The sequence below is a fragment of the Eretmochelys imbricata genome, chromosome 1, assembly GCF_965152235.1.
Source record: "Eretmochelys imbricata isolate rEreImb1 chromosome 1, rEreImb1.hap1, whole genome shotgun sequence".
Classification (NCBI taxonomy): domain Eukaryota; kingdom Metazoa; phylum Chordata; order Testudines; family Cheloniidae; genus Eretmochelys; species Eretmochelys imbricata.
Genome location: NC_135572.1, coordinates 289,932,161 through 289,957,005, shown reverse-complemented (window position 1 = coordinate 289,957,005; position 24,845 = coordinate 289,932,161). Strand labels below are relative to the sequence as shown.

Genomic DNA, 24,845 nt, shown 5'->3' with positions numbered 1-24,845 from the left:
ATAGTAGATGTTAACACTCAAAAAATTAAAAGTTTTATAACTTTTAAAAATTCAAATTGTCAACATCACTTGTCAAAATATACAAAGTAAATATCTGTAAAATCAAATTCTAATGTCTCAAAGAGCATTTTTCTTACTTTGCCTATCTGTACATTTATCAGCAGCAGCGATGGAAATATTTTTTGTCTGTTAGCGTTTGTATGACGAAATCTATGTTCAACATTTACCAGTAAAAATCTAGTTCTTCTAAGCCTGCTCATATATAAAGGCTTCAGCAGTTCATCTTCACTATTTTTACTTAAAAAGAAAAGGAGTACTTGTGGCACCTTAGAGACTAACAAATTTATTTGAGCATAAGCTTTCGTGCGCTACAGCTCACTTCATCGGATGCATCAAGTGAGCTGTAGCTCACGAAAGCTCATGCTCAAATAAATTGGTTAGTCTCTAAGGTGCCACAAGTATTCCTTTTCTTTTCGCGGATACAGACTAACATGGCTGCTACTCTGAAACCTGTCACTATTTTACTTAGTATGTTAACATAGTTGTTTAAATATGGTAGCACCTATAGACCTCCACCAGTATTAGGGCTCCACAGACCTAGGTGCAGTATGGAAGTTGACATGGTCCCTGCCCCAGAGCTTACAATCCTCCATGGAAAGTACGCATTGTCCTTGAAAAAGTCCTGGGAATCCCTACCATTCCTCCTACCCCTTATCTCATGAAGCAGTATGTCAGTTACCAATCACAGACTGGAAAAAGAAAGCTAGTCTGCCCTGCCCATATGCTGATCAGCAAGACTGACAGAAATGCCCTCTACTACCTTACCTCCCCTAACAGTGAGTACCAAGTCCAGGAATCAAACATTTCTTCCATGGTAGTGAAAAGTACTACTACAAGGTTACCAGGCAGGCCCTGCTTAACAAGTGTTGATACATGTCACCCCTGCTGATAGGATATAAAATTTACTTTTAACACACACTGACAAATAAGTACCGGCAATTTAAGATAGAAACTCAAGATCAATGATCCTAAAAAACCCTCAACATTAATTTAGTTTGAATACGTTCAATCACCTTGACGTTACTCACCGAAGTTCTGTCGGGTTCCCCTTCAAATAAAACAGTCTCCATGTTGAAAGAGGCCTTGTCTCAGTATTTCTTTCAATTAGAGTTCCTCCATGCTGCAAACCTGCATATCCTGGAAGAGAACAAATCAATCATCAATGGCTGAAATTAATTAACATTGCAACCAGATATCCCTAGTGTTCTTTAACAATAATACACTAGAGCAGTGTTCAACAAAAATAATGACTTAACTGCTACCATATGCCATTTATATCATATGTCCTCAAAGATTCCACATACTATCTGTACAAAGGGCCTACATTAAAGGAAAATTAAGGTTGCAAAATGAAGCGTCCAAAACTCAAGAAATGATCACGTTAAAGTTGCCTATTTTGCACATGCGTTGTGATAGTCTTAAAATATAACATGTCATTTTCCCCACAGGATCCCACACATTCAAGGCATAGAGCTGACAAAGGCCAGTGAATTAACAACAACAAGCAAAAAGCAGATTCTTCTGTATCTTTTTACATCCTCTTAGTTCAATGTGTAGCTCCAGGCCTCAAATACTGAACAACATCCAAACCCTACATTGAACAAGGAATGGTTTTCTTTTACAAGCTTTTCTGTAGCACTCAATTTAGTCAGAAATTTTTATGAATTTTTAAGATCTCTCACCACAGTTTAAGTAGTACTCTAAACAGAACTGAGGCACAGAGACTAAGCGACTTTGATACTTATGGTGCCATTTTTGGACGAGCTGGGGACTGGATCCATGTTTTTTAGCTTCCAGTCAAAAGACACACAGGATCATTCCACCCCTTCCTCAGGACCACTGCCTTATTCCCTATACATGATGCAATGTTTTGTATGGAACAAGGATAGGGTGCTACGATACCACGCTTGTTCACATCACACTATAAAACCCTCAAAAACAGATATGAATTGCTCTGGACCTAAGTTCCCTGTAAGCTGCGTGACCATGCAGCCACACAGCAGCCTATTTAGCGCCACGCAGGCGCTCAGGGAACCCACTCGGCGACCTGTCGCAGCCAGTGACCTGCCAGGGAAGAGGCACTCCTCCCCCGGCCTCAACCTAGCCTGGCCCCCAACCTGGCGCAGCCGGGGTGCCCCTCCACCAGCCCCAACTCTGCTGCAGCCTGACCTGGCCCGACCCCAGGTGCAGCCCTGCCCCGCCCTGGCACAGGCGACCCTTCCCCAAAACGAACCATCTACTGCCGCCAGGGAAGAGGCACCTATCCTGCAGGCCCAGGCCAGAGCTGCCACAGCATGGGGGGCACCTCTCCCCTCCAGCCCAGGTGTTGCTGCTGCTGCTGTTGCAGGGAGAGAGAAAGCCCCAGGGCACCCTCCTGCACCCCAAACCCCTCATCCGTGGCTTCACCCCAAAGCCAGCACCCCCAGCTGCAGCCCACACACCTCTGCACCCAACCCTCTGCCCCACTGCTGAGCCCCTCATCCCTGGCCCCACCCTAGAGCCCACACCCCCAACCGGAGCCCTTGCACCCCTACATCCCAACCCTGAGCCCCCTTCCACACTCCAAACCCCTCAGCCCCACAGCCACAACATGAATTTTGTTATGTGCGCCAATATGGAGGTGATGTGTCACACATCACCGCCATATTGGCGCACATAACAAAATTCATTCCGCACATGGGTGGAAAAAATTAGAGGGAACACTGCTCTGGTCCCCCATTCACTGTTTAATGTACACAACAAATTGAGGCCAGGTGTGAGGGAGAGAGATAGCGTACAAGATCATGTAATTTGAGACAGTATCAGTACGTCTATACACCAGGACAGAAATTCCACCATGAACAATTGTTCAGCAGTATCAGAACATTCCATAAAGTTTTTTTGTTTTAAAGTTGTATAACTACAGTATGCATTAGTTAAAATTCCTATAGGAATCGTGTATAAAACTAACAGTTATTTTAATAAATCCAACACAATATTTAATCAGAGAAAATTTAGAAGTAATGAAGGAAGGGCTTACTGTTGCCGTTGCACTCATATCTTCTATTGTGGCTAGAAACTGCAAGACTAATGTTCTTTATTAGAGGATCACAGGATTGATGTGGATTGAGGTGGTGTAGTGACGTGCCATATAGTTGATTACTCAAGACAGTGTGGCAGCTTTATGTTTTGATGTTATTGTTTGAAGTACTGAAAATCTATACATAGTACTTGGCTAAAAACTTTTCCTTTAAAAGACACACTGTTCATATTTCCCACCACACACAGAAAGGTCACAAGGAGTCAACTCAAGGTGATGCAGAAGGCAAACAATTATTTTTAGAAAATTAACAAATAAAAGTAAAAACTCATTTTAAGTTACTTGGGGTGAAAAACAATTCATTGACAAATGAAGTATCTTTCAGCAGCTTCAGTTCCAGAAGTTACATATGTGCCAAAGCTCTCTCTTATACACAGTGTACAGGGAATTCAGATTAACAAAATACCAAAAATTCATTTTTCAAAAATGAATTGCCATTTTCCCCCAACAACTCCTTAGAAACATGAAAACAATTTTGTTCTTTACCATTTTTATCCCCACCTCCAGCTACCATTTTAGGCTGTTATTGTGTTATTCATCAGTACTAAGCTATCTGAAGATATTTAATCCACTAAAACACTAAAATGTTTAAAGTGATACAAAAAATGATCAATTTTCCAGATTACATACATGTTCAAAGCAGTCTTTTCATATTCATAAATTTGTTAAAATATTTAATTATCCAACAACAGCGGATGTCTGACTCAGAATGTATAGTTTTCATTTTAAAGCAAAACTTTAGACAGGTTTCTGTGCTTCCTAGATTATCTTTGTATGTGTTTTTCAGTGAGTGTGAGATCAGGCTTTAGCGCACAATAATTATGTTCTCATCCTCTTCTCTGTGCACCCATCTTCCATGCCTCTTCCTCTATAGTGGCACTAACAATAGCAGCAGTAAATTCTCCAACTCCCACCAACTTTATCTGCTCCCTGAGATCCGCAAAGGAGTCCCTGGGACTGAAACACACTTCTTAGCTGCCCACTGCCCTGTCTGTCTGTAGTTACCCCCTGGGTCCCAGGTAGGGTGTGTGTTGGGGGAAGTTGTAGGTCTTCTGTAGACCTTTGGAGACTCCTCCTTGGGTCCCAGAAAGCAGAAAAAGCCCAGACTTCCCAAGGATTTTGGGAAGTCTGGGGAGCAGAGTCAGTTAGGCCTGGGATAGTATATCCTCTTCCTTCCATTGCCCCTCAGGATTTTGATGTCGGAAGCAAGGCCAGAAATTCACCAAACAATGCAAGTGATTATACATTAAGTGTTGTCAAACGCGCACAGTCAACAAACTGAAAATACCGTAAAAGTTTCTTCTTCTAGTCTTTCAGTTATATCAATATGGCAAACCACAGAACATTCAAAAATTCTAAGTTACAACCTACACGGCCAAATCATGAGATTTGCTTAAGAATCATGAGATTTTAAAAAAATGTATTTTGAGTCATTTGCCTCTGGCTTTTCAATCTTTAGGGTGCAGTTGGGTCACATTTTCAAGCTTTACTCCATAACCATGAGAACAATATATTAATATAAACAGCTTGTCACATAATCAAGTATAGCAAGACCAGAGACAACAATGACAGCTGGCAACCTACTACAGTCCTCTTTGGAGTTACCTGTGACAGCAGTAGATATTTCAAGAGAGAGATTCTTTTGATTACCAGTGAGAAAATTCCACTGATAGCTCCTTGGAGAAAAGGGAGGGCAGTCTATATTTACTGAGATGGATAAGGTAATGAAAACAATGAAGGGATTCTGATTTCACTCAAACTTACTGAAATGTCATCAGAACTCCCTGATTGTATACCGTATCAACTATTTTCTTTACCCTTCAAAAATGCTGCTTGGCCCAACAGTGGTCTCACATAGTAGGCCACTGTTATATAAAAAATAAAAGTTTGAAGCTTTCAAATTTTGCACCCACCACTTATTTTGGGTCCACAGAAGGTCTTCTGTAGGATTTGGTTTCAAAATGCTTATTTAAAAATACATTTCCCAGACCTTAAGAAGAGCTTTGTGTAACCCCAAAAAGCTTGTCTCCCTCACCCACAGAAGTTGGTCCAGTAAAAGACACTACCTGACCCACCTTGTCTCTCTAATATCCTGGGACCGTCATGGTACAACAATGCTGCATATTTAAAAATATAATGTGATTGTTTTTTTTCCCCCAAGCAGCTCAACATATTTTAAAAGTTAAATGATTTAAACCTCAGTCACCAGGTAAAATATATAAATATGCATTCTACAGAGAGGCACAGGTTAAGTGCCTTAGCCAATGTCACATACAGCAAGTCTGTGGCAGTGCAAGGAAGAGAGTTCCAAGATTTTCTGTCTCAAGAATATTTTTGTATATTTTAAATAAAATTTGTTCATACTCTGTGGATACGTCACTGATTTTGAGCTGCTTTGTAATTTATGTATACTGTATTTTGGCCTGGCAATTGAGGTGTTAATTGTATGACTATATACATTTAATAAGAGGCTGTTGGGAAACGCAAGCAGGAAGGAAAATAATGGCTCAGGATAGCCACTTCTCAAACACTTCAGAATTGTTAAGGGACAATGCCACATCTATTAGCTTTGAGGATTTTACTCTGGCTCCAGCCAACTTACACGACTGGTTTTTGACCAGAATGGCCAAAGCCCAGGAATGGAAAAGAACAAAAAAAGAGAGCATTCTCAGTTTTAAAAAGGGACCCTCTCTCAAGAGAATGATGTAGGTGTTTTGGAGCACCAGGCTGAGACATTGGAAGCCTGTTGGAGATGTCTGAAGAAATTAGGCCTGCCAAGGACAACCAGCGGGGGATAAGCCTTTAGGTAAGAGACACGCACAGACTCTTAATATCCTTTCTAAAAGCTTTGCTTTTACCCCAATAGTTCTGTTTTAAGAAGATTGTCATCTTAAAAGTTACACCCTCTGGCGAGACTCCTCAAGGGAAGAGCCAGAGGTGCCCAAACATACAGCATAAGAACAGTTGTAGCCTAGGGATCAGTCTCGAGCAGTGGAACTCAAACTTTTTTACTGGCAACCCCTTTCACATTGCAAGCTTCTGAGTGCGACCCCCTAATAAATTAAACACACTGTTTAATATATTTAACACCACTATAAATGCTGGAGGCAAGTGGGGTTTGGGGTGTAGGTTGACAGCTCGTGACCCCCTGAGGGGTCCTGACCCCCAGTTTGAGAACCCCTGGTCTAGAGTGAGACATATCAGAGGAGTAGCCATGTTAGTCTGTATCCACAAAAACAGTGAGGAGTCCGGTGGCACCTTAAAGACTAACAGGTCAGTATATTTATACCTGCATCTGTAATTTTCATTCAGTGTGTCTGAAAAAGTGGATTTTTAACCCACAAAAGCTTATGCCCAAATAAATCTGTTACCTTTAAGGTGCCACCAGTCTCTTCGCTGTTTTTCTAGAGTGAGAGAATTGCAAAATCCCACCACATGATAAGTAAAGGCATGATATGTTACATCTGAAGGACCAGAAAAGGAATGCGTGCAACCAGTCCTGTAACCATGACAGTACAATTGAAACAAATACTTGTATTTATATTGCATACACCCTTCCCTCATGTTAAAAGAAACCATCACTTAAGGTGCACTAATAGTCACACTGAAGATAGCAGTTAAGGGAAGGAATAGTTCAACACATGCAAATTTCTATATTTAGGGCTCTGCTCTCCAATGAAGCTAGAATGAACTTACACTTTATTGAAAAGCATTACATTTAGTAAGTTATTCTTAAAGGAAATTAAAGGTATTTTGACCAACCTAAAAGGCACACAAGGTAAACCAGCATTTTCAGTACCCTTTTGTGGATGGCCTACTTGCTAATCACAATGACAGTGAGGTCTTATGGAAGGGACTATTAAATATTAACTATTAACCTAAATAACAAACTTTTTTACCTATCAGAAATATTTGAATTATTTCTTGTATAAGTAAAATTTGCATTCTCAGACTCCAAAATGGCTCAACCATTATTCTGAAAACTATTAAACTGAAAACTGCTGCAGTTAGTTGTGACTATTTGGTCAGGAGCCCAATATATCTCAGTTACAGTTGGACTCTCCAATTTCCCTCAAGTTACTATGATGTAATAAGAAACTGTGGGACTGGCAGATATATGTATTGACTTAATGTAATTTAGACCTGTGTCATGGGTGTCAGTGACCTCTGCACTAGGTGACACGGTTCCCACAGGTCCTCTCCCACTGCTGCTGCTCCTTTCCAGTATGGTGCAATATGTAGTTTTTCTTGTTAATATTAAATTTAAGTTTAATTTCATTTCACACTATCCTACCCCACCTCACCCCAATTGTCATTTCTGTATTAAAATATGTAACAGCATTGCAGAGGCTCTAAGCGGGAAGACTGAGGTTTTGGCAGATGGGGCTTTGGACAGCCAGAAAGATGTAGGTGGTGGTTTTGTTTCCTGGGAATTTGGAACCGTGGGGAGAAGTGATGTATCACTTGTTCCACTTCTACGCAAAACAGGATAGAGAATTCTTCATTCGCCACACCAGCAAGATCCTGACAGTAACTAGCTTACATCCAACAATGGTGAAGTATTAGCCTGACGTTTCTGCCAAGATCAGAGAAGCAATGTCAACGTTTAAAGTATCCTCAGTTAGGATTCGGAGCCAGTATTCAATGGAGATAAGGAGCTCTGTTCACGACACCCAGAACTACTGTTCCAAGCTATTTGGTTTACACTCTGCACTGTTGGGTTATCTTCACAACTGCAAGGGCTATAGACTTGGGCTAAATGAAAGCTTAGGATTTTATAGCATAATTTTGCAAGAAAAAGAGAAAATTGGACAGCTGCATAATCATATTACACAGAGCCCTGCATATAAATTTCAGCCCTAGAATGCCTCCTTTACATTTTAAGGAGTCTGTTTATTGTTTTTAGTCTTCAAAACATACAAGCAATGAAGAATGGGTACACCAAACTGTTGCTGATGAAATAAGGTCTCAACAAGATAAAGGCTAGCAAAATAATTCTGCATAGTGACATCACCCAAGATTTTGCTATGTAGAAATTATTTGGTTTCTAAAAGCACAGATTGCAATTTCACATCATTAATACACGTACCTTAGACACAAAAAGCAATACACTATATTTTTACTAGGCAGTTTACTTATTCTGACAAGACCTGATTTTATGACCCTGCATATATTCTCAATGATTTAGGATCTTATACCACCTTTCACGCCCCCCTACTCCTTAGTTAAGAAGAGCTAGGTTGAGAGACAGCTGGGAATAGTTGGCAGTCAGTTTATAATTTTAGAAGCTTGTGCATAAAAATTGTGTTGGGTGGATTTGTTGTAGTATCCCTCTTTTCTGTTCTCCCCTCCCCAGTAGGTCACTTTCCTTCAGACTGCAGGCTCTTTGGGGCATAGATTATATCTTGACATGAATCTGGACAGCATCTAGCACAATGGTACACTTGAGCACTATGGAAATATAAATATTAAATTAAGTCTAATACCAGTGACATTTATACAAACCACATTGCTCAATTGGCTTAAGTTCTGAATTCACTAATTTTCCATTGATGGATATATTGCTCTTTGTTGTACAGTTACATTTTATCAGAAAGAAAGAAATGATCATGCAAACCTAAAAATTCTGATTGCAATAATGCAAGTTTGTACAACTAAACAGTCCAACTGAAATCTAGTCTTGTCTCATTATTGTAACGAAACAGGATCTCCACCAAATCCGTAGTTTGATAGGAGTTAACAAGGAAAAATCCTGTTGATGGGACTTAGTCTTGAGAAAACACACCCAGGTAATCCATAGGGACCATTTGCTTCAGTATGGTGTTGAATAGCATACTGCTGGAAATATAAACTTTCAAATGTTGAAGTCATAAGATCTTAACACCTGTGGTCTAAAACAGGGGTTCTCAACCTTTTTCCTTCTGAGCCCCCAACCCCCACTCTATAAAAATTCCATGGCCTGTCTGTGCCACAATAACTGTTCTTCTGCATATAAAAGCCAGGGCCAGCGTTATGGGGTAGCAAGCAAGGCAATTGCCTGGGGCCCCACACCATAGGCAGCCCTGTGAAGCTAAGTTGCTCAAGCTCCGGCTTCAGCCCCAGGCGGTGGGACTTCAGCTTTCTGCCCTGGGCCCCAGCAAGTCTAATGCCAGCCATGCTTGGAGGACCCCCTGAAACCTGCTCGTGGCCCCTCCAGTGGGCCCCAGAGAACTACTGGTCTAAAATATCAATCCCTTTTGCAGGAGAATGAGCATCACCCACAACATCCTATCAAATTTCAGTTCAGGTAAGTCCTTCCTGGCCTATTTTGTGTAGTGGTGCTGGGCATTTTTAACAGTCCTCAGGTTTCAGTCCGGGGGTGGCTACATTTTGGTGGTGGATGCAGTGATCCCTATGTATGGTATGCATACATACAAAACAAGTGTATAAATCTTCAAAACACTTGGAAGCTTGCACAGTGTAATATATAAAAAAAACTTAACATTGTCCTAAATCAGTTAATTATTGCAGAATATACTATTACACATCTGACTAGGAGTGTTGAGCTTTGTGGTCTCCTGCTATACCTGTTAGCCTACAAAACCAACAGAGTACCATCTTCAAGGCACAGTATAGGGAGTAGGCATTTCTTAGTGAAAGATATTACTCAACATTGATCCCAATTTACAATACTAAACCAAGAACCCCTTTAAAATAGCATAGTCACATTTGTCTTCAATTACTAGTGCTGCAAAAGAGAGTTTACCATCCATATCTGCATTCTGAAAGAAGCTGGAGATTAATTAAGAAACAGTTCATTTGTACTGGAATCACACCGACGGCGGAAATGCAGCTAAAGCTACCAAAATAGTTTATACTTTGAAGACCTGGAGAGTCATGATAGCACTCCAAACATGCTTCCTACAGGAAATAATTCTCACAATGTGGTTATCAACACACTCAGTTCTGTAGAGCCTGTGAAAGAATCTGAAATAACTTTGTTGACGTATATAAGAGACAGTGCCAAGAAAAAGCATCAAAAAGGGCTCTCTAAAAAATTAGTTCAGGTCTAAGATGAGTAGGTGTAGATCCTAGTGTAAGAATAGTAGAGTTACAATTCAAAGTACAGAATAAGGAATTCAGACATTATAGATGACAAGACACTATTTTTTTTCAAGTCTGCACTAATAAGCAGAAAAACAAGGTGTATACTTCAATTTCTGCACTCCCTCTGATAATTCAAAATTGATAGGTTCTCAATAGCAATCCCATAATAGATATAAGGAAGTCAAAGGGAGAACTGAGGAAAGGCAACTGAGCCAGAGACTGGCAGGACTTGACAGCAAATGGAAGATTCTTGGAAAGCCAAGTATGTGGATAGGACATCCACGAATGACCCCTTGACAAGCTTAAACACCTGAACTGAAGAATTATCTCTTCAGTTTAAGGGTCTGCCACAGCATGGCAATAATAAAAACAAGAATTTTCTTGTATAATCACCCCCTCCCACAACGTACAATATAAACATCCAACAACACAACGCATCACAATTTATTTTGTCAAGTTGCAGCACACACCCACAAAAATGCTCTCTTCTGCACTTGAGCTTCACCACCTGCCTTCGCATTTCCTTGATCTGTGGTTTTCCACAATGAGAAGTACATTTCTTGTATCCGTTTCTGTACTTCTGTTCTTAAAAAGGACAGAATGGAGAAGGAGAAGTGCACAACTGCTGTGCTGAGTCAGAGGGGCTAAGTGCAAATACCCCTTCCAGGAGAAGATCTAGGCAAATGAGGATGTGTGAGGGGGTAGGGTGGATAAAAATAGATTAAAAAAAAAATCAAGATTCAGATTTAATTTAATTTAAATTAAATTAAATACTGGTTTATTTTTTAAAAAAAGGAAACCAGTTCAAAATTAAATTTGGAATTGAGGCCTAAATTTATTATAAATCGATTTAAATGATTTAAATTAAATACAAAAAGTAATACTAAGTAGTACATGTTTGCTGCTAATTTTTAAAGAAAGTCAAACCACTGAACTGGTGGAAGTCATGGGCTAAGCACATGGAACCAGCTTTGGCAGCATCTACTACAGGTGCAGAGAGATTACTTTTTTCATTTCAGTTCAATGAGTAGAGGGTATTCAGAGCTAAAAAAACAATCAGAAGTTGAAACAGGAAAGGCTATTTTCCTCTTCCAATCTATTAACAAAAACTAGGTATGAGAAGATGAGATTTACTAGTTCTAGTGCCTTGACAAACATGGCGACCACAAACAACCAGTTCAATTCACTAAGTGTAGATAATGCTTCCTTTGTTTAATAAATGCAAAACATGATTGACACATTTTTGATGTGCTGAATAAATACAGGAAAAATAAGCTTAATTAAAAAAATTAAGTGCTGTTTTTGTGCGCTGACTTTGAATTTCTATCCAAAGAGAGTTTGACACAAATCACAAGTTAAATTATTTAGTAAGAAATGAAACATTCACAGTTTTCTAACATAAAAAAGGTAATAAGCCATCTGAATAAGTAAAGCTATAGAAATACTTAAATGTCTACAGATATAATATATCCTCTTCTTTAGCAAAAATCAAGCTTCATATTTAGCATAAAGGTTATACTTTGTTGCAATCAACATGTTTTAATAGTTACCAACCAATGAGAATCAACCCTTCTTTAAGAAACTAAAAAAGTACAAATGCAAAACACAATTAAATCACTCCCACAGTATTCTTGCCAGCAAGTTAAAGTAGTATGGGCTGGATGAATAGACTATAAGGTGGATAGAAAGCTGGCTAGATTGTCGGGCTCAACAGGTAGTGATCAATGGCTCCATGTTTAGTTGGCAGCCGGTATCAAGCGGAGTGCGCCAAGGGTCGGTCCTCGGGCCAGTTTTGTTCAATATCTTCGTAAATGATCTGGACGATGGCATGGATTGCACCCTCAGCAAGTCTGCAATTACACTGAACTGGGAGGAGAGGTAGATACGCTGGAGGGTAGGGATAGGATACAGAGGGACCTAGACAAATTAGAGGATTGGGCCAAAAGAAATCTGATGAGGTTCAACAAGGACAAGTGCAGAGTCCTGCACTTAGGACGGAAGAATCCTATGCACCGCTACAGACTAGGGACCGAATGGTTCAGCAGCAGTTCTGCAGAAAAGAACCTAGGGGTTACAGTGGACGAGAAGCTGGATATGAGTCAACAGTGTGCCCTTGTTGCCAAGAAGGCCAATGGCATGTTGGGATGTATAAGTAGGGGCATTGCCAGCAGATTGAAGGACGTGAGTGTTCCCCTCTATTTGACATTGGTGAGGCCTCATCTGGAGTACTGTGTCCAGTTTTGGGCCCCACACTACAAGAAGGATGTGGAAAAATTGTAAGCTTCCAGAGGAGGGCAACAAAAATGATTAGGGGACTGGAACATGACTTATGAGGAGAGGCTGAGGGAACGGGAATTGTTTAGTCTGCGGAAGAGAAGAATGAGGGGGGATTTGATAGCTGCTTTCAACTACCTGAAAGGGGGTTCCAAAGAGGATGGATCTAGACTGTTCTCAGTGGTAGCAGATGACAGAACGAGGAGTAATGGTCTCAAGTTGCAGTGGGGGAGGTTTAGGTTGGATATTAGGAAAAAACTTTTTCCACCAGGAGGGTGGTGAAGCACTGGAATGATTACCTAGAAAAGTGGTGGAATCTCCTTCCTTAGAAGTTTTTAAGGTCAGGCTTGACAAAGCCCTGGCTGGGATGATTTAGTTGGGGATTGGTCCTGCTTTGAACAGGGGGTTGGACTAGATGGCCTCCTGAGGTCCCTGCCAACCCTGATATTCTGTGATTCTATGAATTATTTAAATCAAGGTTTCCTGCTTGCTGATTTAAATCATGACTAAAATTAGTGATTTAAAAATCATTTTGATTTAAGTCAATGCATCCAGGGAAAGGAGTAGGTATCAGGCTCTCTATTGACTGTAACCATTCAGGTGAGGGGGGACACAAGGGTTGCCAGGGGCTAAAGGGTCACACAATCTGTGGGGATAAACTCTGCTCCTTCAAATTTGCTAATAATTTATGCATCTGTAAGATCGTAGTATGTAGGGGCATATTTATAGGATTTCTTTGTCCATCTGGACAGTGATTTGGAATGCCTGATAACTTGAATTCAGATCCTTCCCCTCAAAGAGAAATATGTGAAAAAACTTGATCCAGACCAGACTTGCCATGATAGGGGCATGGTCTAGATAATTCACTCAGTCCTTTGCAAAGGCAGGTAACCAACAAGTGCAGAAAAGCACTATGATCTTTTGGTCAAGTGGCTGCTACTTTATTAAACTTTTACTTTAAGCAAGATCTCTTACTTTTCTACCAGGATAGGCTGCTTAAAGGAGGAACAATGAGACAGCCAATATCATCCAAACCTATTGAAGGCCTTCCTCCACTTTGGATACACAACTTTCAAGTAACCTTAAAGCATGCCAGGACTATCAAGTCCACTCAAAGGCAAGACCAAAGGTCTTGGCCTCCAAACCTAATTAGACACCTTCTCAAATGAAGGTGTCTAATTCACAGGAAAGGCGCATCACTTCAGCTATACCTCTGCAGGGTAATTTTAATTAGGGCCCAGACTAACGTTTGAATAGTGACATTAAATTTTCTCATGGTTTTTGCATATTTAAGAACAAACAAAAGGGCACTTGTGAGACTTCACAGAGCATGGTCTGAGTTCAAAAGGAGTTCTACTGCTTTGTTAATGAGGAGATAGAGAAAACGGAGACTGCTTTAAGACCGTTAGGATCTGGCCTTCATATTTAAATCTAATACATTATTTCTATAATTGATTAGTATACCTTGAGTTTTCAGCTCTTCACAGTTTTGGAGTTTAATACTGTGTTCTACTGCACCTAGTTTGCTAGATTCAACTTTCCAAAATTTGCCGACTCGAAATGTGATCTTGCACTAATGTATTCCATGAACTTCTTCCTAATTACATTGATCTCAGGTAGCTTGTGATTGCCAGCCGTCTCTATTATTCATGTTTTTGTTTTTATCTTGTGAGAAATAGGTTCAGGATAACTTCTTCTGTAGCTGTATTCTTTATTTTTTGAATAAAAAAAGCCTCTTCTGAAACTTAGAAAGCCCACAGATCCATTTTTAGCTGCATATTTTAGCAAGCAAATGTCTGCTTTTGAGCTCCCTAATAGTTTGTACACACATGTTCAGGAACACTTTATCTCAATCTTAGAGAATAGGAGAAAGAGATAAAGTCTAGTAGACTTACCAGCACAAATAAACTGCTGAATATGAATCTTGATAGGCAAGCCTGCACACAAAGAGTAAATAGAAGACTTCCTCTTCCTCCCTCCAGCCACCACTCCCCCAAACTTTGAATCATCTGCAAATGTTATCAGAAATGATATTATATGTTTTCTTCCATGTCATTCATTAGCATTGGGCCAAGAACCTATCCGTCTGGGACTCCACTACCTGTTTGATGATTCCCTATTTACAGTCATTCTGAGATCTGGTCTGTTAATCTGTTTTCAATCCATTTAATGTACACTGATTTTGTATTCTAGTTTTAAATCTAAACATCCTGCAGTACCAAGTCAAATGCCTTACAGAGGTCTATGTATGTTAGATCATCACAGTGACCTTCATCAAACTTGTAATATCATCTAAATAAAGATATCTTGTCAAACTAACTTGATATATTTTCCATAAGTCTATGTTTATTGGATAATATAACTAATGCCACTTTTAATTCTTAATTAATCAAGGCCCATATCAGCCATTCCATTATCATGGATGTCAGGCTGACAGCCCTATGATTATCCCATTTGCCCTTTTTAAATAATGGCGCCAGATTACCTTCCTTCTAGTCTTCTGGAATTTTTTCAGTGTTCTAAAAGTTATTGGAAAGTAAAAAAAAAAAAACCCTAACAGTCCACTGAGCTTCTCAGCCCGCTCTTTTAAACTGTTGGATGCAATTTATCTGGACCTGCTGGTTTAAAAATATCTAATTTTAGTAGCTTCTGTTAAACATCCTTGAGTTACTTAAAATGTGTCAGTTTCATTACTGACACCATTTGCATTCAAGAGTTGGATTAATTTTTTTTTTTTTTTTTTTTTTTTAAGTTCTGCGTTCTTATTGGCATTCTGGTTTTTAAGCCTTTAGAGTTCAAATTTTCAAGCTTTTCTCTAAAACCACAAGGACAAGAAACAAAACTTTCCTTAAAATAAAAGCAGCCTCTCATAATTACCCCGCTACAGGAGTTGGCACTAAGAAAAAACTACTAAACTTTCAGAGATTATGATAAAAATAGTGAGAATTGTCAATACTGCAGTTCCCAAGAGCTCTCAGCAAATGTAAGTTACAAAAGTTTGCTGATTTCATCCACAAGCTTTGCTTTTTACAGGAATAGATTCATACAGCTAATAAGAGATTAATGTTAAACTGATTAACTGATTTTTCTTCTCAAGACGACTCTGAGGGCCACATCAATTATGATTTACTGGACAAGAGTAGCTTGTGAGGCTTAATTCATTAGTATTAGAAATTCCAGAGGCTCCCATCAAAGGATCTCAAAAGTACTAGAGTGTATTGCACTTGGTGTGATAATTTTCTAGTTAACATGTGTTAATATGATGGGTGCTAAAACTTGAGGCAAAACACAAATAATAAAAAATAAATGATAAATAAAGGGGAACTGCAACAGACCCATACCCTCTTCGCCGAGATTGAAATAAGGTTGTCATGAAAAGTTTCTGTACAAACTCTTAAGGAGCTCAAAGTCAGACAGCTACTTGATAAAATATGCAGCTAAAAATAGATCAATGGGTTTTCTAAATTATGAAAGAGGCAATTTTATATCCAGAAAGTAAAGAATAAAACCACAGAAGACTTCCTGAATCTACTTCTTAAAGATAAGAACTATAACATGAATAATAGAGAGAGCTGGTAACCACAAGCTACCTGAAGTCAACATAATTAACAAGTTCATGGAATGCTTCAGTACAAGATTATATTTTGAGTCAGGAAATTTTGGAAAATTGTATCTAACAAGCTAGGTGCAACATAAAGCAATATTAAAAACCCAAACATTGAAGATCTGGAAACCCAAGATATCATAACTAAATGCAGAAATAAAATATTTACTTTCAGGTAAAGTATCTTCTACTAGTTAAATTTAGTTTCTATAATGTTAACGGTGTGATTTATCAACCTAAAAAGTGACAAGGAATTCGGAGTTGCCAAAGTAGCTTTTAAAAGAATGGTGGTTGGGAGGAAAGCTCAAATATCAGAAGTAAATCTATACTGGAAATAGAAGAGTGGAGAGTAAACCAGACCAGAGACAATTAATACTGTGGGCATTCTAGGTAATAAAAAGCATATTGTAGATAGAGCTGATAGCACCACCTATTAAGGTTGCCCGACACCTCCTATTGCAAGACCCTGTTTTCAGCTGCTTATAAGTTTGACAAACTCTAACCATTGAGGCTGAATTTTTCCATCCAGCTTACTTGGCTCAGGCAGAATTGGTTTGGCAAAAAACTCAGCCAAAATGGTTCAGCCATTTCCAAGAACAAAGGCTAGAGAAAAAACTACAGGTAAGTGTTAAAGTTCCAGTGACCTGTTCTTTAAAAAGATATAGCACTGCCCACGTCCGCTGGAGCAAGAACTTGAAATTTTACCTTTATGTCAGGGATGGTCCATTTGCCAAACCTGTGAAAGTCTGCCCAAGTTACAAGTTTGCACATGCTCAACAGAGACTTGTTAAAGCTTATCTAAAATTGCTGAAAATATAGCCTCACTAAGCATGCCTGAGCCTCTCCGCTCATATGCGAGACTAGACTGACTGCATATGCTTCAACCAAGGGCTACAGGGGCAAAGCCAAACTTTCCCTCTAATGACTGTTCCCAGCTTCTCCAGACTGGGTAGGAGCCCAGCATGGCAGCCGACCAGATTCTGGTGCAGATCTCCCCTCCAGAGACAAGAAGCCCTGGGCAGCTGGGAGCAGGAAGGTGGTAAGCCCAGAGTGCATCTGGGCTCCCAGCAGGAAGCTGCACGGAGCTGAGAGCCCTGGCTGTTAGCCCCTCCACTGCCCCTCTTCAGTCAGTGGAAGCGCTCCTGGTAAGGACGCGCAACATGGACAGAAGGAGGGTAATGAGGACATCAGCCACCACAGTAATTACTGTAGTTGCCATCAGTCGACCTAACATAGGCCAATTTAAGATTGTTGTGTAGACATGCCCTTAGTGACACTGAGTTCAAATGCCCCTTTTATTCCCAAGACCCTTTTAACCCTGCCTATTTCTTCCTTGCCCCCCTCCCCCCAAAAGGACTATCCCAAACAGAATTCTGATGCATAAAGGATGAAGTACCAGAGACTCTGTGAAATCCACTAAGGACATGACTATTGTTATTGATTTTACATGGAAGGTGCTTAGGCATTACAGTAAGGGGCAGCACTATAAAAAACTAAGATAAGCAGCATTAAAATTAGGAGATCATGAAAAATGTATAAATGTAACTGCTGACAATAATACATTAATAGACACTTACAAAAAAATAATATGTGTATTTACTTCACATCTACCATCTTTAATTTTATCAATACCCAGAGCAGTACCAGGAAATGGTATTACCTTTGCTCCCTACTCAATTTTTAAAATGCAGTCAGCTATGTTGGCATTGACCCATCAGTAAACCAACCTTATTTCTCGAATAAAATGTTGCCCATAATCTGAATATCTAAAGAATAATGGAACTTTTAGCAATAACCATCAAGAGTTTATAATGCAACCCATCATGGCAAATTTAGTTTCAGACTTGTAAATTCTGCATACGAGGAAACACAGTACATGCAATATACCAATGAAATTCTTGGAAAGTCTGAGATACCCTATCACTTGAAACATCAATTCAAACTGGCATGAAAAGATCCCTTTCAAATGGACTGAAAACTGGGTAAAGTTATTGTTACTCAAATTCAAGAAAAGTAGCTGCCCTTTATTCTGACAAGTATACCTCACAGGAAATTCCTAGCCATTGCTGTGTAAGTTCTGGGGGCATCCCCTTGTATTTTCCAAACCGGATGAAACCAGTAATTTTTTGAAGCAACATGCAGATGAGGCTAATTCTTTTTTTTTTTACCTTGAAAATGCAAGTTTAGTAAAATCTTATTATTGTGGTCATTTTCTTTCTAGACATAGGAAGGATTTTCTAAAAAGCTACATATCTGCAAGACTGTGTGTTCCTTTGATGATAATCATGGACTGCAGTAACCTTTTTGCTTGGTGATCTTAAACCACTATAGGTTTACAGCAGAGGTGGGCAAATTACAGCCCACGGGACTGTCCTGCCCGGCCCCTGAGCTCCCGGCCAGGGAGGCTAGCCCCCCCGGTCCCCGCAGTCCCCCCTCCCTCGCAGCCTCAGCACATCGCCAGAGCACAAGGGGGCTGCACTGCGGGGGCAGGGGAGAGCAGGAAGGGAGGCTCACCCGCAGCCTCAGGGGAGCAGGTGGGCGGTGCGGGTGGCGGGAGCGAAGCGAACATGGGAGGACGACTCAGGAGGAGCACCAGGCGTCCATGCAGCCGGCCGGAGAGAAGCGGCGCTTTGACGGGGACACCACCACTTATCTCCGGCTGAACAGCTGCCCAGCTGCCCCTGCTCCTCCTGTGTCCTCCGCCCACCTTCGCCTCATTCTGAAAGGGGCTTAAGGGCTGGGGGGAGGTTCCATGGGGGGGGGTCTCGGGGGGCCTGTCAGGGGTGTGGATAGGGGTTGGGGCAGTAAGGGAGCAGGCGGGGTTGGATGGGGGGTGGGATCTGGGGGCGGTTAGGGGCAGGGAACCCCAGGAGGGGGCGGTCAGGGTACAAGGAGTGGGGGGGTTGGATAGGTCAGGGGTCCTGAGGGGGGCACTCGGGGGTGGAAAGTGGGAGGGGCAGATAGGGTCAGGGTTTGGGGAGGCACAGCCTTCCCTACTTGGCCCTCCATATCGTTTTGGAACCCCGATGAAGTCCTCAGACCAAAAAGTTTGCCCACCCCTGGTTTACAGTGTCATTCTTTCCCATCTTGTGGAAAGCATTAAACACTGTAATGAAAGAATGATAGTACCTTGACTGCACCAAATGCTTAGGCAGGCACTGAGTGGAACCTACCCTAGATATTAATATCTTGTAATGCTAGTACTGTGTACACAAGTTAAATTTCAGACAGGCTGTTTGGAAACGTGATGACCTTAATGCTCTTTCCTTTAATGGCTAACAAATGTTCAAAAAAGTCCTGCCACCTCTGCCCCTGGAACTCCACCCTGGAACACTGGGACTAAGTCCTGATTTAGAGTGTCACACTTTTTCCACCCACTCTTGGTTATTTTTAAATAAGACTTTGAAAGTGGGAAAATTCTAATGATGTGACCGAACATTTACCACAAATTGTTGCTACCTATCTTATCAATAAATGGTTAACACAATTTTCATTCAAAATAGGAGCCTTCATTTGACTCCAGCAGCACTTTGAAATTTCTTTCCCAACTCTTTTGTAGTATTACTACAATAAATAAGTAAATCAGAAAGTTTATTTCTCTACCTAGTTAATTCATTTTCACCTAGAGAATTATTAGCATGAGAAGTTAAGATGTTCCTGTCAATATCTCAAGGCAAGAAAATCATCTGTATTTTGATGGATAAAGACCAATTAATATTTCCTTTAGTTTCTTATCGTGATAGGTTTGTGAGCCATCTGTAAGTAATACAACACTGATGAGAAGCTAATGCAAGTAAGGGGCCAAGCCAAACAGAAGAAAATATAGTTGTTTCAGCCAAATTCCTCAAACAAAGGAAGTTAAGTTAACAATGGTGTTTCCACAGACAGGATGGATAAGTGCAAGAATAGGTTCTTTCAATTTCTAATGCCAGAGTAGAATTAGCAGTTCTAAGAAGAGATACTAAATACAGATTTGAAATTTCCTTTGCATGTAACATTTACCAAAACAAAACCAATCCTATTCTTTTTAAATGAACACTTTTTTCCCCTTCTCCTTTGACTGACATTGCTGTGGAATGTAGAGTGAAAGCATAAAAGGAAAAAGGAAGAACAGGAGTACTTGGGGCACCTTAGAGACTAACAAATTTATCTGAGCATAAGCTTTCGTGGGCTACAGCTCACTTCCACGAAAGCTTATGCTCAAATAAATTTGTTAGTCTGTATCCGCAAAAAGAACAGGAGTACTTGGGGCACCTTAGAGACTAACACGGCTGCTACTCTGAAACCTGTCATAAAAGGAAAGAGGCAGCACTTTTACTATTCTAAGCCTGTGAATAGAAGCCTGTAATAGTACTAGTATCAGATTCAATTCACTAAAATGAAAAAAACATCTGAGAGAAAGGACACCGAGAAAACAATTCAACAGCTTTTAATGAACCAGTAGACAATGCTCCCAGTTATGACACTGTGTCAAAATATCTGCCAGAACAACAGATGCAAAACCAGTAGACGTATCTCCACTGCTACAAAGATCAGCACCCCCACAACACATCTTTCAAGAACCAGGAGTCATGCCCATGCCTATTCAACTTGTGGCATACCTCAGCCAGTGCATTAAATGCCCCAATAGCAACTGTGTGGGTGAAATCAGACGAGCACTTACGCTCTCAAATGAACTCACACAGGAAAATAATAAAAGACAAACACCTTATCACCTATGGGTGAATACTTTTTACAAAGTAATCATTACTAAAGTAGCATAAAACTTAGGTTGACTTACAGCTGTAGTGTAGGCCGGCCCTCAGAAGGACATCATTGCATTAGTTCAGACGGTGTATAATTGTTGCCAAAGTTTCAGTTTACCAATAAAGATGTTCCCACTTTCTCTTTATCATGTGTAGTAGAAAGAGAGAACCTGAAGCATGAGGCCTGGTACAAGGCCTAAGGCCCAAACTAAAGTCAGGCCTTGCTGATATAAAGCAAAGATAGCAAGAGTCGGTATATGGACTTGGCAAGAACAGAGCTGGCATCGCAAAAACACAAGCACTCCTAGGCATGAAGCATTCACATAAACACATTCTTAAAAGGGTGGTACCAAACACCGCAATACAAAGTTATTGTATAAATACACTTCCTGATGATGATACAGGAACACACTGACTCCTCCTAAAGATAAGGTTAGGATGAGAGGGTGATGGATAGAGATATTTTGATCAAAGCAACAAGTACAATGTAAAGGGTGGGAACTAATCAAGTCAGAGTGGCCATCTGTAACTTGTTCGTAACAGTGTATAAAAGAGTGGTCGCAGAATGAGTGTCTTTGTCCAGCCTAGGGGGGAAGCGGAAGATCCCGCAGCTCACTGAGCTGAGTCCATTGTCACAAGCATGCCTCTAGAGTCTGCTGGGTGCAAGCAAAATGCTTTGTCAGCAATAAACGTGGCCGAGCACCTTCACCACTGAACCGAGTCTGTGGTCTTTCTGGACAATTTAATCAAGGTCTGCTGAGCTAGCTACCTGGCCAGAGTTGGAACAGCACACAGAGAGAACACACACATGCAGCCAACAACTAACAACATCATGCACAGCTTGCTGTAATTGAAAATATTTAGGATGAAAAGGTAATGCAAGTTAAAAACACAGAGAAAGGCTTAGAAATCTAAATTAACCTTATTTAATCTATGAATGCATATTAACCAAGGGATTAAAAAAAACAACAACAAACAAACACTACATGTTAGCAACATACTGACTTTGCAATAAAATACAATTTAGTTGGGAATTCATAGATTATAAAGCCAGAAGGGACCACTGTGCTCATATAGACCCATTAAAGTTTGTCTTTAATGTGTGCAATGCAGCAGCTTCTTCCTGTTGTAGATTAAAAATATGATGACGTGAGAAATAGCAGGCTTTGAAGTTGGAATTCTCTGCAGATATTGTGGAAATTGCCTTCCAGCACTCTCAGAACAAAAACAGATTCCCACAGTAGATGAAAAAGAACAGAAATCAAATACCATAAAAGTACAATAGGAAAAAAACCAAGAAAATGTGACTAACGGTTACAAATGTAAAGTGACCTTGCCAGCCTTTAGCATCATGGATTATTAAATCAAAAGATTTAGACCATCCAATTTCCACCATGTTTTGCTAAACTTACAATTAAACTTACTTTGCTTGCCTAGTTAAAATTTCACTTCTAGGTTCTTGTATACTAGCACAATGCTCCACTGTTTGCAATTCAAATAGGAATGTTTACAGACTTCTTTTTAAAAGTATCATGAGCAAACATTTCTTCTAAGCTTTGTAAAGGTTTAACAAGACCTACATTTTTAGCCTGAATTACCCAAGCCTGTCCTTTTTAAGGCTACTGCATCATCCTTTATACAACCAATACGCAGAAGAATCATAGGAATTTCAGATCCACGTGTCGAGTCATGCTGTAACCTATGCACTTCAGCATTTAAATTTAACTGGTTGAATCAAGAATGTTTCACTTTCATTTGGCCAACTGAAGTAGTCATAAATATTATTGTAATACAGGCCTCCCTAGTGTCCTGATATGACACACACATTGGGCAGCCCTGTCATACCTCTCCACATCTCCACTGGGTAAGAGATACACACAAACCCCTTTTGGCACATGAAAAGGTACTCTTGGCTGTGCGCCAAGAGACTATAGTTTTGGTCACATCTCTTCCAGTGACTAGTGTTAAGGGTTGTGAACTGCACAGATCTATTATAGACAGGGCCCTACCAAACTCACTGTCCATTCTGGTCAATTTCACGGTCATTGGATTTTTTAAAAATCATACATTTCATGATTTCACCTATTTAAATCTGAAATCTCACAGTGTTGTAATTGTAGGGGTCCTGACCCGAAAAGGAGTTGTGGGTGGATCTCAAGGGTATTGAAGGGGGGTGGGGGGGCTGTGGTACTGCTACCTTTCCATCTGTGCTGCTGCCGCTGGTGGCAGCACTGCCTTCGGAGCTGGGCAGCTGGAGAGCAGTAGCAGCTGCTGGCCAGGAGCTCAGCTCTTCCAGCAGCAGCACAGAAGAAAGAATGGCATAATATACTATTGCCACCCTTACTTCTGCGCTGCTGCCTGCAGAGCTGGGCCCGCAATCAGCAGCCGCCGCCCTCCAGCTGCCCAGCTCTGAAGGCAGTGCTGAAGTAAGGATAGCAATACCACAACCTACCTAAAATAACTTTGTGAGTCCCCTGCAACTCCCTTTTGGGTCAGGACCCCCAATTTGAGATCACTGGTATCTCCAGTGAAATCTGTATAGTATAGGATAAAAGCACACAAAAGACCAGTTTTCACGGAAGGGGAGACCAGATTTCACAGTCCGTGACGTGTTTTTCATGGCCGAGAATTTGGTAGGGGCTTAATTATAGGCCAAGTGTTCATATCCCTAACCCTAGGAGAAAAGCCGTCATTTACTCTCTTTTTTATATAAAAGAGTATCAGAAGTTGCTCAAAAGATAATTTTAGGCAGAACTGGGAAAAGACTCAGGCCTCTAACAGATCAGAGCCAAGTTTGTGCCAAATCTGTGTAGCTCTTTCATTTCAAAAGGCAATGAACTTTGCTATCTTCTGTAACCACTGGGACACATTCTGCTCCCAAAGCCTAGAGTAGATATACTCCAGTTCAAAAGAAGTTATTTTGGGGAAGTTCAATGGCCTGTGTTATACAGGAAGTCAGACTAGATGATCACAATTGTCCCTTCTGGTGTTGGAATCTATCGTAGAGAGACCAGGAATCCCAATACCAAAGCATTCCACTATTCATTGGCAACGTGTATTTAACGTCCCCCACTAAGGACTGATACAGAAATGTAGACTATTATTCTCTGTTACCAGTTAATCACTTAGCTCAAGTGGAAAAGTGTGCACTGTGAATCTGAAGATCCTCTGCTCATAACCTGCTGAACATTCACAGAGGGAGATAAAAAAAATAGTATGATCACTTAATGGAAGACTAGCAAAATGCAAACATACATGAGGGTATAAAGTTGCATGAGAACCTTAATTCTGACATTTCCTAACTTTTGAGACCTTGGCTTTGCAAGCTTGGGAAATTGTGCAAATTTTTTTTTTTTTTTTTTTTTTAATGTGACAAATCTACATGAAGACCATGGAGCCTCAGGCATAGCACAAGTTTATTTTTCCCCAGTGAAATGTAGCATTATATAATTACAAAAGGCAAGAAAATAGGTCTAAAAGGAGCCTCTTTCAATTCTCAAATTGTGCAGTTTTTAGCCTTCCTTGGCAGATCTTTTTAAGCATTCATAAAAGGAGAACTGCCATTTCTTCCTTTACTTATACCATTGTCTCATTCCTCTACAATACTCTGCATTACAAACAGAGAGAAATTCCTGGATTTTGTTAAACTTAAAAGATAACACTCCCTTTTTGTATTTACTGCATAAATTTGATACTAGCTTAAAGTTATTCTATGCATCTAATATTGCTACCATAACTAATAAGTTTGTCATGGTTTTATGCTTTCATTTACATACATCATAATTTGCATTTTTATTTTAAAATATCTGGCATTTAGAGATCAAGTAAAGTGCATCAGTCCTTTACAGTAAGGAGTGGAAGTTAGCAACCATTCAACTCTGGTATTAGCAACATCTTCAACATGCTTCTAAATCCAGTTAAGTGGATTGCTAGGACCATGGGTTTTCAAACTTTGCTATGCAAAGCTTCTCTGTCCTTGTGCATATTACATCTCTTA

General features: G+C 40.3%; 1 protein-coding gene across 1 annotated transcript in view; it reads right to left on the bottom strand.

Annotated features, from left to right (window-relative positions):
• The window catches only part of OSBPL8 (oxysterol binding protein like 8), a 190,503-nt gene that overhangs the window by 126,624 nt on the left and 39,034 nt on the right, over positions 1–24,845 (bottom strand). Inside the window, exon 2 of the mRNA XM_077832720.1 lies at positions 1,089–1,197. The gene's annotated coding sequence lies outside the window, so the exon portion shown is untranslated. The remainder of the gene's footprint in view (positions 1–1,088; positions 1,198–24,845) is intronic.